General features: G+C 37.8%; 1 protein-coding gene across 1 annotated transcript in view; it reads left to right on the top strand.

Annotated features, from left to right (window-relative positions):
• The first annotated feature begins 2,257 nt into the window (after window positions 1–2,257).
• The window catches only part of LOC125237360 (TRIO and F-actin-binding protein), a 48,877-nt gene continuing 37,764 nt past the window's right edge, over window positions 2,258–13,370 (top strand). The window contains exon 1 of the mRNA XM_048144364.1: window positions 2,258–2,447. The gene's annotated coding sequence lies outside the window, so the exon portion shown is untranslated. The remainder of the gene's footprint in view (window positions 2,448–13,370) is intronic.

The following is a 13,370-nucleotide window of genomic DNA, read 5'->3' as shown; positions in this document are numbered from 1 at the left end:
GGCCAATAAGGACAAGCCTGCATTATCTCACCATTGCGGGAATATGGGGTGAGTGATTCATTCAACTTTAGGGATGTGATCTTATCGATATCGAGTGAATCATTAAAATATTTGTCAATAAATACTGCACTTTCCTATTCATTCAAATACATAGAAAGTTTACTTTCTTTGCCACTATTCTTATAATACATTATCATATTGTTGATCATCATCCATTTAACTAGGTGACGGACCCAATCATGGACAGTTTAAAATAAAAATTTTGCCTATTTTTTATATTTCACTGATACATGTAAAAGTTCTATCGCTAAGCGTTTTAAAACTTGAATGTCTTATACTTTTTTTACTTTTGCAATGTCCCAGTCGCAGCATGCATCTACTTACGGTAGTAGAGCGAGTGGAGTGGCCGCTCTAGGAGCCAAAATGGCAAACAATAAAAAATACCTGGTTTGTATTGTATATCAATTGAGTGCTCGGCCCAGCGCTGGGTACTATAATAATTATTTGGAATATCTATAGCGCTGCGCGCTGGTGGCTGTGGCTTCGCGGTAAGAGCGTGCGACTTTCACTCGCGATCTTATGCGACTGTGTGAAATATCATTTGATATTTGCCAGTCACTTTTAGATAAAGGAAAAAATCGTGAGAAAACTGAACTAATCCCAATTAGGTCTTTTTGCTCTTTGCGTTGCAGATGACAGTCGCGTCGCTTTCGTAAAACTAGTACCTTACCTTCGCTAAATCTTAGTTGTCAAAGCGGACTCCCATAAGCCGTGGTGAATGCGGGGTTAACCCAAGGTACGTGTCCCATATTTAAGATACAACGCACGCATTGTTATCTTATTTGTTACTAATAAGTAGTAAACTTTCATCGATATCGATAAATATTGCGCCACCTAGTTACATCACTATAAAGTTCGTTATTCTCATTGTTTATTATTTCGTTTAAAGGGGGGCTTTTAACACAAAGATTCAACTTATTATTATTGAGATCTTTTTGAGTCCAGCAATTACAGATGAGCCTGCGTTACATCATACGACCATATTTATTTACACACATGCGCAAAACAACAACTTGTGGTTAGCCGGACGATTTCATTGCCATATATGGCGGTGCCGATGCCGGCCCAGCCAGGCTAAAATAGGACATAGGTAGGTCTGTATGACATAAATATCTCTTTTATAAATTGTTTAAAAGTTTATCCCAAGTTGAAAAAGTTAAATGGAAAGTTGAACTACAACATTATGTTATGATACAACTATTAAATCCATTTGAAATTCACTTTACAGGAATTACAGTACAGGTGATAAATAGTTTAATGAAAGAATTAATTAAAATTTAATATAAGATACAATTTAATTACAAGCAATTCTGAAGGCCACTCTTTTTACTTTACCATTTACTGCATTTTTTAAATCTTGTGTATAGCGCCATCTATCATAAGATTATCGAACTACGACGCGACGACGGTACGGTACGCCATGCTACGCAGTCCGGTCATCATTCAGCTAGCGTAGCGAACTACAGAGGTAGTGAATTAGCGCCCTCTTTGTGTATTAATGAGAAATATATTGCGGGCCCTATTGCACCACATTGAGCCTGATAAGAAGCCACGGGAGTTTCAATTTATCAAGTTCTTGCCGACTGGGTTCGTCTCGGACATAAAAAACAAAAGCTTCTTATGTCCAAGCCGTCCAAGGTTAAGACAGGAGTTGGGGAGCGCCACTTTTAATACATAATATATGTATGTTTTGCAGTAGGTATACTTATATTATACTATTAGACGTTAAACTTTTTGTTTTGATAGTTTCAAACTTATAGAGTAGGACGAGTTCGTAACTGTGTACACTTGCCATAACAGTTGCTCACCCTGTGCTATCAAAATCGCTGCTAACTTAGCTTGGTCAGACTCACGTCAGACTCTAAGCTTCTCATTTTCAGCATATAATAATTAATCATACTACCTTTGTCTTCTTATAGGCTACATCTTAGTTATGGCGTCAAACTTAAAATTCAAACTACAGTTCGTTTTTCAGATTAAATCAGATTGAAAGGTAGAGCGCAATTTTTCCTGGTTCTTACTGACTGACAACTTGTGTTTGCCAGTCTCCATAAAATAATAGAAAAAGACCATCCAAAACATTAGCGTGTGTAATCTATTAAAAAACAAATTGTTATTTTTGAAACAAAATTCATGTCTGTCTTCCAAGAAAGCGCCGGCCACCTCCATTCACGTCATCTCGCCGCCTCCGATATTTCTGTTCAGTTTTCCCGCGCAGCCACCGAGTGCGCGCGCAACACACGCGCGAACGTTTTCGAACGACGACCCGCCGAATTAAAAACTTGTGCCATCTGTGTAAATAAAAAAAATAGGAATATTTTGTCTGTGATTAGTTTTTAAAAAGTGAGTTTTAGTGTTGTGCCATTTATTTAAAGGATAATCGATACGTAAGTAATTTAATTTTGAAATGTTTCAAATTTACGATTTAAACCATATTTAAAGATATTTTTTGTGTTTTTAACCAAAAATGCGACCGGAAAAGGTTTTTCTTTAGATATCGGCCTTGTATGGCGTCTTGGGCGCCGTTAGATCTTCAAATAAGGCTTAGCCGCGATCTAGGCTGCCTAGGATGCTGGGGTACCTAGGTATACTAGTTTTCTAGCCGGAGGCTGACTAGCACGATACGGTATTGTACTAAATAACTTATTAAGTTGATGGGATCTCTGTTGGCTTTCTAAACGACGTGTTTTTGTTGATCGATGTGCAAAATGAAAATGTCTCAAAGGTGTTTTATCAGATGATGTCAAATTTTTGACTTGAATAAAGCAATAAAACAAATTAAAGGTACTTACTACTTAGGTTATGTCGCTAACCGTACCTACAACTGGTAGTACAATGCCATTGGATCTACCTACATGCATTTACTGCATTAATTTCATAGGTATTTAAATTTTTTGGTAGCGTCGACCTTCAGAGTGAAGTTTCAGTTGAAGGCGGCATATATTATATGATCGAATGAACTAGAATCCCAGTGAGCCCTCACGGACGGTAAATAGGTTGAAACCCTGAAGTGGGTTTAGGGGTAGGGTCATTTCCTCCCTCTCGCTAGGAGAGGGGAAAAGTACGGCGAGTTAATGTCTCTAAAAGTATGTGTGCAATTAAAAGCTTTATTATACATACTTAAAGGAAACAAAAGAGACACAGTTACAGAGTCAGTAATATACAATGTAGGCGGACTTATCCCTTAATGGTAAAAAAATCCCTTAATGTTTAAGAGAGAGTCCCTGTCAATCTCCCGATACCTATATATTTTGTGCTCCCGATAAAATACACTTTTATCGCGACAGTGACGACGTAACATCATCGTAATTAGGTACCTAAGTACAATCTGACCAAAAAGAGTAGAAATGAAAAAGTGGCAACATTGTAGTGTCATCCCTTTTGAATCAGTGTGTGAGAAAACGAGACGACACTAAGATATGTTGCCACTTTTTAGGGTTCCGTAGTCAACTAGGAACCCTTATAGTTTCGCCATGTCTGTCTGTCCGTCCGTCCGTCCGTCCGTCCGTCCGTCCGTCCGTCCGCGGATAATCTCAGTAACCGTTAGCACTAGAAAGATGAAATTTGGTACGAATATGTATATCAATCACGCCAACAAAGTGCAAAAATAAAAAATGGAAAAAAATGTTTTATTAAGGTACCCCCCCCTACATGTAAAGTGGGGGCTGATATTTTTTTTTCATTTCAACCCCAACGTGTGATATATTGTTGGATAGGTATTTAAAAATGAATAAGGGTTTACTAAGATCGTTTTTGATAATATTAATATTTTTGGAAATAATCGCTCCTAAAGGAAAAAAAAGTGCGTCCCCCCCCTCTAACTTTTGAACCATATGTGTAAAAAATATGAAAAAAATCACAAAAGTAGAACTTTATAAAGACTTTCTAGGAAAATTGTTTTGAACTTGATAGGTTCAGTAGTTTTTGAGAAAAATACGGAAAACTACGGAACCCTACACTGAGCGTGGCCCGACACGCTCTTGGCCGGTTTTTAATTTAGTACTTTTTTTGGTCAGACTTGTAATCAAGCAAATGTCAAAGTCAATTGGGTTGTTTTCATAACATAGCCATCCTTTCAATTAGAGAATTAATTTTAATTGATGACTTTAATTCGAATAATGAGTCACACGCCAGGATAGGTTGTGCTCTTTACTCACGGCTGTTTGCGAATTATGATAGAACACTGAAACTGTGGATGCGTCATCTCCGTGAAGAATGCATCGATTGTTGAATGAAATACATTGCTGGCGTCTCTACTCTATCTACACACGCTCGACATGTTTTGTTGTAGAGCCGTTTTGTCATGTGACATAAAAATAAAAAAAACCCCAGAGTACCTATATGGACTATAGGTAATTAGGTACACATAATATACTTACATTATTTTTATACTTAAGAGTCTTAAGACCTTTTGTAAACCACATTTATTGCAATTTAAATTTACTTACTTACTTACACATTACATGCACTGTTTGGACATACGGAGTGTTAAGTACTTGATTTTGACAGATTTACGGCAGAGTTTACTAAAAGGTCCAACTTGTAGATTGTAGAGCTTTCAAAGATCAGTGAACTTTTAAAATGTACGTCAACGTTGAATAATGAGTACTTACCTACTTAAAAATAAATGCTGTGTAGTAAAAGTACCTATTACGTAGTTAGTTGCTTACATAAACATCTCAATTATAAATTATCTCAAACTCTGAAATTATAATTTGTTATTTTTTGTGTAATTCATATAAATTTTTCCTTTGTACGAGTATTATGATTGAATGCCTCGGGGTACCCATTATTTAACATTGGTTTAACAGGTGTAATGTGGGCGACTGCCTACAATGCACGCACTAACTCGTACTACCGTATCACTGACGCGGAAAAGCTTTCGCTGACCAAAAATCGCTTATGATGATGATGATGAGTATTAAACATGCGTTCAGCGAGGACGATGCGTAAGCGTCTTATTCATACTAACGTTACGAGTGATTGTTGGTCGACTAGAACCGATTTCGCGTCGATGGGTTTGGGCAAAGACATATAACTCCGCGCGTATAGACAGATAAAGTCCAAGAAAAAAACGTACCTCAGTACTATACAGAAAAAGGTACGGTAGCCTAGATGGCATTACACCTTTGGCGTACGCTCAGCTAGATGTGGCGCTAATATTAATATCTGACATTTTAACACATATCGAGCTAAGAATATGGACCAAATTGTCAAAACTGAGGTTCAAAAGTTTTAAGCCTGTGTCAAGAGATGGCAGTCTATGCACTGTGATTACACATTTTACTTCGACAGTAACTCTCTATAATACTCGATCCTCTTTGGTTTGGGGAAACTCTAAAAGCATTTTTACATTATCCGATCCGATGTCGGAAGGATGTCAAAGGCAAAGATGTCGCCTTTAAAGTACCTATAGGATATCGGTCCTACGTCCGCGCGAATATCGGATGAATCGGATCGGATAATATGTGCAATCCGAATGAGCTCAACATTATTTTGAAATCCACCAGCCACATCCCAGGATCGAAATGTCCTTGTGCTCCTTACTCACGGCTATTCGTGAGCGAGTGATTGAGAAAACATCTCAAACGGCTGCGTCAGAGATGCGCTCATCCCCATAATGTGAGGAACTTTATTGCAACACTGACAAATAAATCCCTTTTGTGAAAACATTTTAGCGGTTTCAATTCTAAAAGATGAGTCAAGCTATAGGATGGTTGAAACACAGTATAATAAAGAGTACTATCGTACAATATGGCCACTCCCGCTCCCCGCTGAAAGTGTCGCCCAACCCCTCTCGGTTACCTTACAGTTACCGCCTGTCAAAAACGCGAACAGTCGACCTGTCATATTTCACTCATACAAAGCATAGTACGCGTTCACCTACACGAGTTTTAGACTGTGTGCTAGGAACGTGCCTCTTTCATATGGTCGTCTGATACCCTACTGTGAACGTTGATAGTGATTAAACAGAAAGATGCTCGCAATTTGTGGACTTCAGTGTTTTCGATAGGCCTTGCTTGTCCTGGTGTCAAACTACAGTTTTCTAACTCATCACGTGATCATCGATCAGGATCACCTGTCATAGAAAACGGAGTTTCGAAAGTTTCAGTCTGTCTGGAGTCTCCGTTCGTGTTTTAGAGATAGGTATTCCTTATACAAGATAAGAAGCAGTTGCCTGCCACTTCACTGACCTTGCCCAATTCAAAAGAAAAACATGCTTGTTGCATGCGTAAATCTGTTTCAAAAGACCAAAATTTATTTTTGGATGGACAAAGACTCTGTCCATTTTATTTCCTCACAACACAATGCTAAAATTTGCCTCCTTCAAAGAAACTTAATCATTTCATTTCATTTCATGGTTCTCGTAGCTTGTGGTTAACGATCTATAGAATTACAATTTGTTTGAGTCATACAATTGGTAATTTATTAAAAGTTAGACGACGAAAAACAATGACCACACGCGAAAATTATTAAATAAAAATAAAAAAAAAAATAAAAAAAATATTTATTGCCACAACTAAGAGTATTGTACAACTTAATAACTTAAATTAATGTTTATTATTGAGTCATCACTTGCAGTCTGCATTTTAAAGGCTTCTTTGCTCGACTTCTCGAATCAACCATTCCATTCCATTCCATAATAAAATTGGTCAAGGAAAATGATCCTCAACCCTTTATTTAGGTTGGAACCTACAGCGCGTGAAGCAAAAATAGGTACCGAAAATAAATGCTAAACCAGGGTTATCTGTATCTCCTCCTTTTCCTTAATAAGTAGATTTTTGAAAAATATAAAGACATTTAAGTACTAAATCTCCTGAGAGTCCTGAGGCAGTAGTTACCTACTCCCTTCTGTGGTCACAAACCGCAGACAATTATCACTGACCGCAAAACAGAGTTTTACGAAATCCCTGTTACTCCAAAAACAATGTTTTCTCGGGCCGATGACATCAGACGAGCTAATATTAAAGTTGGCGCCTCGCCATCAGCGCCGCACTGTGGATATGTCGATATGACATAGGTTAAGACTTCGTAGATCCCATCCAATCCACCCATGGAAGTGAGAGCAAGGACCAATGACATTAGACTTTAGATAGAAGAGGTCTCTCTCTGCTATTATATGTGTAAGAAGTTAAAGAGAATCAAAGTTGCTGAGAGTTATTTGCACTCACGAGAGTAGGATCCGAGCTACGACCAATGACCTTAGTGCGTTCTCATATTATTCGATCCGATATCGGATGTAGGACCTATATCCCATACATTACGGGCGCCATCTTGGATTTTTTCCATTGAAATCCTTCCGATATCGGATCGGATAATGTGGACAGAGGTAGAAGAGGTAGATGTCTGATGTGGAGGTGTAGATATCATAGGTAAGAGTTCGACTGATCCCACCCACAAGAGTAGAGCTAGGCTTAGGTGGAAGAGTCTTTGGATAAAGAAACAGGTACTCTCGTAGGAGGATAAGAGAAAACCTAAAATGTAAAGACGAAACGTAATTTTGTAATGAACGTCGCAAATAACTTTGCAAAAATAAACTTATCTTGTCAAGGACGTTGAGGTGGTTAAGGTTATCTTTTAACTTTAATAAGCTTAAAGTAGGTATGTCCAAAATAACTGTATGTATTCAACTGATTTCGTTTAAAATTCACATTTTAAGGTCCAAAAAATGCCAAGGCTCTGACAAATGACAAATGACATTGCAAATGTCAAATGACATTTGCAATTTTGTAGACCTTGTTTTTAATCCCCGACGCACGGGGTGTTATAAGTTTGACGTGTATGTTTGTCTGTCTGTCTTTGTGTGTGTGTGTCTGTCTGTGGCATCGTAGCTCCCGAACGGATGAACCGATTTAGATTTAGTTTTTATTGTTTGAAAGATGAGTTAGTCGGGAGTGCTTTTAGCCATGTTTTATGAAAATCGGTCCACTATGTCGGGTGTTTTTTTCAAAATTTTAATTTTGTGGTTAGGTTATTATATGAAACCTATACCTCTTAATCCTCTTATTATAATATTTCCATTAGGTTGTTTATCCTGAGAAGATTTAGGTATACTAATATATTTATGACGATGACTTTGCAACTTTATGATGCTTATATACTGTGCTTATTATTTATTAATTGCATTTGAATATATTATAAGTAGCGTCATTGTGGATATACCTCTATTAATTCTATGTTGTGTTGTGTTAATTATTTTACATTACGTAGGACATTTTTTATTGTCCAACCGTTGATCATAAATCTCGAATATATGTCCTTGCATTAACCTCTTCGCGTTAAAGATATTTCCGAGCTGAGTAATCAATGAGTTGATGCTTTTAGCATGTTTGTATTCCGCACGAGTATCGCGAAGATTTGCCAAAAAATTTCCTCGTAGCGTCCTTGTTTCCACATTTAAAACTAAACTTGTCTGTACTACACAATCGGTCCTACAGTGATTAAATTTGACCCCGAAACTACCTGGAAGTTGACCTTTTCTGCCGGATAATAACATATACAGATAAGTAATATACTTAATATTGTCTTCGGTTACCGCGATAGTTACCTACTCATGAAATAAAACTATGGAAACGGATTATATCGCGTATAATTAATTTACAATTCGTCCCGACGTTTCGAACACTTTACAGCGTCCGTGGTCAACGGGTAACTGAGGAAAAATTAAAATGTGCAAAAACTACCCACAATACAAAGTAAAGTGTTCGAAACGTCGGGGTGAATCGTAAATTCATTATACGTGATATAATCCGTTTCCATACTTTTACTTCATGAGATAACATAGGTATACCTCTTTGCTTTTCAAAAGTTTAAAAATAATATGAAGTCCATTGCAGCATTTTCAAAATCAGTGACCTGTTGGATTCCGTATCTTAGTCACTTGGCCTTTCGAAAAAAAAAACAATGCTTACTCTGCTGCATGTTCACCTAACCATTAGAAGATTTAGAAGAGACCTATAAATTGACAAAAAAGAGAAAAAGTAGAAATAAAAAAGTGGCAACACCGTCATGTCACATGTCAACCATACAATACATAAATATAATATAAAATATACCCATTGTGAAAGATCATTGAGGGTGACTATCGAACCTTATCAAACAGATACTTACGCAGCATGCGCTTGAAGGCGAATTTGTTCCGAGCCTGCCTAATGGTGAGAGGAAGATCATTCCACAGCCGGATTGCCTGGATGGTGAACGAATTTGACATGAAACCTGTACGATGTCGGGGGACAATAAGTTGAAGACTACGGGAGGTTCGGAGTTCCGTGCCCGAGCGCGGGGTAACAAATTTAAAATTGGATCGAAGATAATTTGGGGCTGAAGGATCAAATAATATTGAAAATAAGGTACAGAGAATGCGCAAGGATCGACGTTCACGAATAGGAAGCCAGTTCAGTTTTTTGCGAAAAGTTGAAATATGATCGTATTTTCGGAGCCCAAAGACAAACCTGATGCAATTATTGAGTAACCGATCGAACTTGGATAAGTAAGCTTGGGTGATATTGCTGTAACACACATCAGCATAATCCAGGATGGGCAGAACAAGGGCTTGGACCAGAAGGGTCTTGGTGGAGGACGGGAGAAAGTATTTAAACCTATAGAGAGATCTTAAAGTGTACGTCACTCTACGACAAACATCAGACACCTGAGGGTCCCAAGTCAAACCGCTATCCATAGTCAACCCCAGATTCTTTACTTTCGGCAAGAAAGGTATCACTACTTCTTCGTACTGGATAGGGGTCAATTGACTGGTGTCAGTCAAAGAAAGCAAGCGTGGGCTACCGAGAATGATGGCCTGACATTTAACAGGGTTCACTGCAATGCCAAAACAACGTGACCAGGTAGAAATGTTGGCCAAGTCTGCATTCAAATTGGCGACAGCTTGATCTAGATCGTCCACGCTAGCTTGAGTGTAAAGTTGCAAGTCGTCGGCATATAGATGGTAAGAACAATTGATTTTGGTAGTAATGAAATTTATAAATATTGAAAAAAGCAGAGGGGAGAGAATGCCGCCCTGTGGAACCCCAGATTGCAGTTCACACCAGTCCGAAGAAGATTTATCAGCACGAACTAACTGATGGCGGTGTTGGAGATAGGAAGTAAACCAATCAGTCACAGATGATGAGATTTTCATGTGCTTAAGTGAAGCCAGAAGTAAATCGTGATCTACCGCATTGAATGCATTAGAGAAGTCGATAAGGACCAGCACTGTGAGCAGTGAAGAGTCCATACCGACCCTCACGTCTTCAACTACCTTAAGCAACGCGGTAGACGTACTGTGGCCACGACGAAATCCAGACTGAAGAGGTGAAAGCAACTGATTAGAGAAGATGTGATGAGATAACTGTTGATGAACTGTAGCTTCTAAGATTTTTGACAAAAAGGGGAGAACGGAAATAGGGCGAAAATCTTTAATTGTACTGGGATTTGTAACTTTAGCTAGTGGAATAACATAGGCATTGCGCCATAATGAAGGAAAAACCCCAGAAGACATGGAAAGGTTAATAACATAAGTTATAACCGGGAGGATACATTCTAAGATGCACAGAATCATCGTCCTACTTAACTCATCGTGACCAACAGCATTAGATTTAATAGACATTATTACTTTTCGAGTTTCATCATCTGTGACCGGGGCGAAAGAGAAAGTATTATTACAACTACAAGGCAGGGCATTAATATGTGAAATACTATTGACTTTAGTACTAGGATCTAATGAACAAGGTTTGGCAAAATGTACGTTCAAGTCATTTAGTGAAAACGAAGAAGTAGAAAGAGGAAAGTTATTAGAGCTGTTGTTGGACTTTACCACTCCAATAGATTTTAGAAATTTCCAAGTCTCAGCTGAGGACGACATAGCAATGTTGTCATGAATATGTTTCCGTTTCGCTGCTCTTACCATCTGGTTACACCTGTTCCTAGCCACTTTAAAAGCCGACCAATTTTCATCACAACGATCACGCTTAAATTTACGGAACGCACGATCACGCCGCGTCATCGCAACACGGACAGCTTTGGTGATTTAATTTCAACCTTTTTGTCAGGCTGTAAGCAGTTTGTGTCAATTTTTTTTAGTTTATTTACAGAACAAACAGCCAATACAAACGTTACAAATACGTTTTACAAAAAGATATATAAATCTAGGCCTAGATCTAGGTCTATTTTATATTTAAATTCTTCATGTGTCTCTCTTTTTGTTTTACGTACCCTTTAACTGTATTATTATTATTCATAGTCGATTCTTAGAAATGCTAAAACTGGCTATCGTAACCGGTTAAGGTCAATTCGTATATTCAATGTCTTTAATAGTAGAACAGCTGTACTAGGAATACAGATGTGTCATTTGTTGACTGTCTCTGAAGGCGTTATGAGATATATATGAGTCTCAATGCCGAATGGTGGATTTTCTGTTTAAGTCTAGTCATCGACTCATCGCTATATTGAAAACAAGGTGCTTTTAAGAGTATGATCTAATAAGTAAACAAATATTTTTGCATATTTATAAAAAAAATACATATTTTTATATTATGCTTCAATTATGGTGGAGGTGCTGGGATGTGATCCGTAAAGTAATTGTATTTTTAATTTACTATGAAAGGAGTTTAAAATGAAAGGAAAATGCAGCGAGATGGATAGCACAGAGCGTGGAAGTGTTATTTTTAATACATCAATGTATCATAATTTCACAAACAAATGAATGCTAAGTTGACTTAGACCGACTTTCTTATTTTTAGTAAGATATATATCATATAGGTATAGGTAATACATACATATTTAGGCACACCCATTTCGATAAGCATACTTCTGTCAATTTATCACCAGTAAAATAATACATGTACTGTAAGTATGGAATAATATCATACTTATGTAGATAATTTGCTCCACCTTCGCATAATAACAAATTTACTCGCCTCAAGGAACCAATTTATCATCATTTGGCAAAACAATCTTAAGGGAAGGCACCCACGTGAAACAAATAGGTAAACACGTAAAATTAGAACACTAGTAACGTTTTATAATAGCAGAACGGTGTCATAACATCCTTTAGCGATACAGTCCCGTAAGCAAATGGTCAATCAACTCCTTGGCCAGCGATAGGTATGTAACAGTAATATGGAAGAGCGATAAAGAGAGTTGAAAAAATATATATTTCTTTATTTTACTCCTTAAATTAACATTGCCAAGATGGCGCCACTGGTATATTACTCAAAGGTTAACTGGAAGAAATCCCTCTAAGGGATAAGTTCGCCTTTGTACTTCACAACTTAATGTATGTTATTTTCAATGTGTTTTTGTACCTTCGTTGCCTCTTTGTCACACTTATAAAATTCGCACGTAAGTGTGACAGGGATAGAGCACGTCAAACATGGTTTGCGGTAGGCCCCCTGTAAACAAACCGCCTTGCCGCATCAATGTATGGACTTATCAAAAACTTCTTAAAGGCATATTTAGTGCGTATAAAGTTAATCTATGGATATAGCAGATACGGCAAAACATAGCCGTATCTGCCATATCCTTATTGGCTACTTGTCTACGCGGCTGGGCTCGTTCGGAAGTGACGACCGGCTATTTCGATCCACCTGAGCGTGCCAACTGGGCTGGCACGGGCTGACTCACGACAATACAATATTTACGCTTTAAACATACATACATAAACGCCTACCTACCAAGAGAGGTAGGCAGGAATGAAACTGCTCAAGTTTCATAGAAGTGTGTTACAGAGTAGTTACCCAAGAGCCGAGGAACCTTGTCTCTCCTGTTTGTCGCGATGAATGTACATCAAGGACGATATAATACCGGGACATACAAAGCTTTTACAAAAAAGACCCCAAAATGTATGGGCCTTTTAGGCTTAAAACTAGATGGCGCTGTTTCGCAGCCTGGAAGTGGCCAAAATCATATTTTCCCCTATTATTTTTGCATTTTTATTTTCCATAAGAACAAATGACATGCTTCTTTATTTTAATAATATGCTATCACGTCAATACACATTTGAAAAAAAAATTGTAGGCGTCATCAGTAGTTATGATAGTATTTAATAGGTGGCGCTAAAAATTGAGGTACGATTCTTAGTATGAAGATTATAAATCCTATATTATGTAAATTGCACCAGTCCCTCTATCTTGGCCAAACTTTTTCGCTTCAGACTGCATATTTGCGCTTGAGTCCCTTTATTATAAGTGTAGGTATAACTGTATAAGGTCATTTCATCCCAATTTCCTACAGAAATTCTAATAAAATTGTAGATCCAGCACCAAAGGGCATGCAACGCCACAAATATCCTTGCCAGTCCAAGAACGTCGGCT

This window comes from Leguminivora glycinivorella, chromosome 21 (genome assembly GCF_023078275.1).
Source record: "Leguminivora glycinivorella isolate SPB_JAAS2020 chromosome 21, LegGlyc_1.1, whole genome shotgun sequence".
Classification (NCBI taxonomy): Eukaryota; Metazoa; Arthropoda; class Insecta; order Lepidoptera; family Tortricidae; genus Leguminivora; species Leguminivora glycinivorella.
The sequence above is the reverse complement of the archived record's forward strand: the minus strand, read 5'-3'. Positions and strand labels throughout refer to the sequence as shown.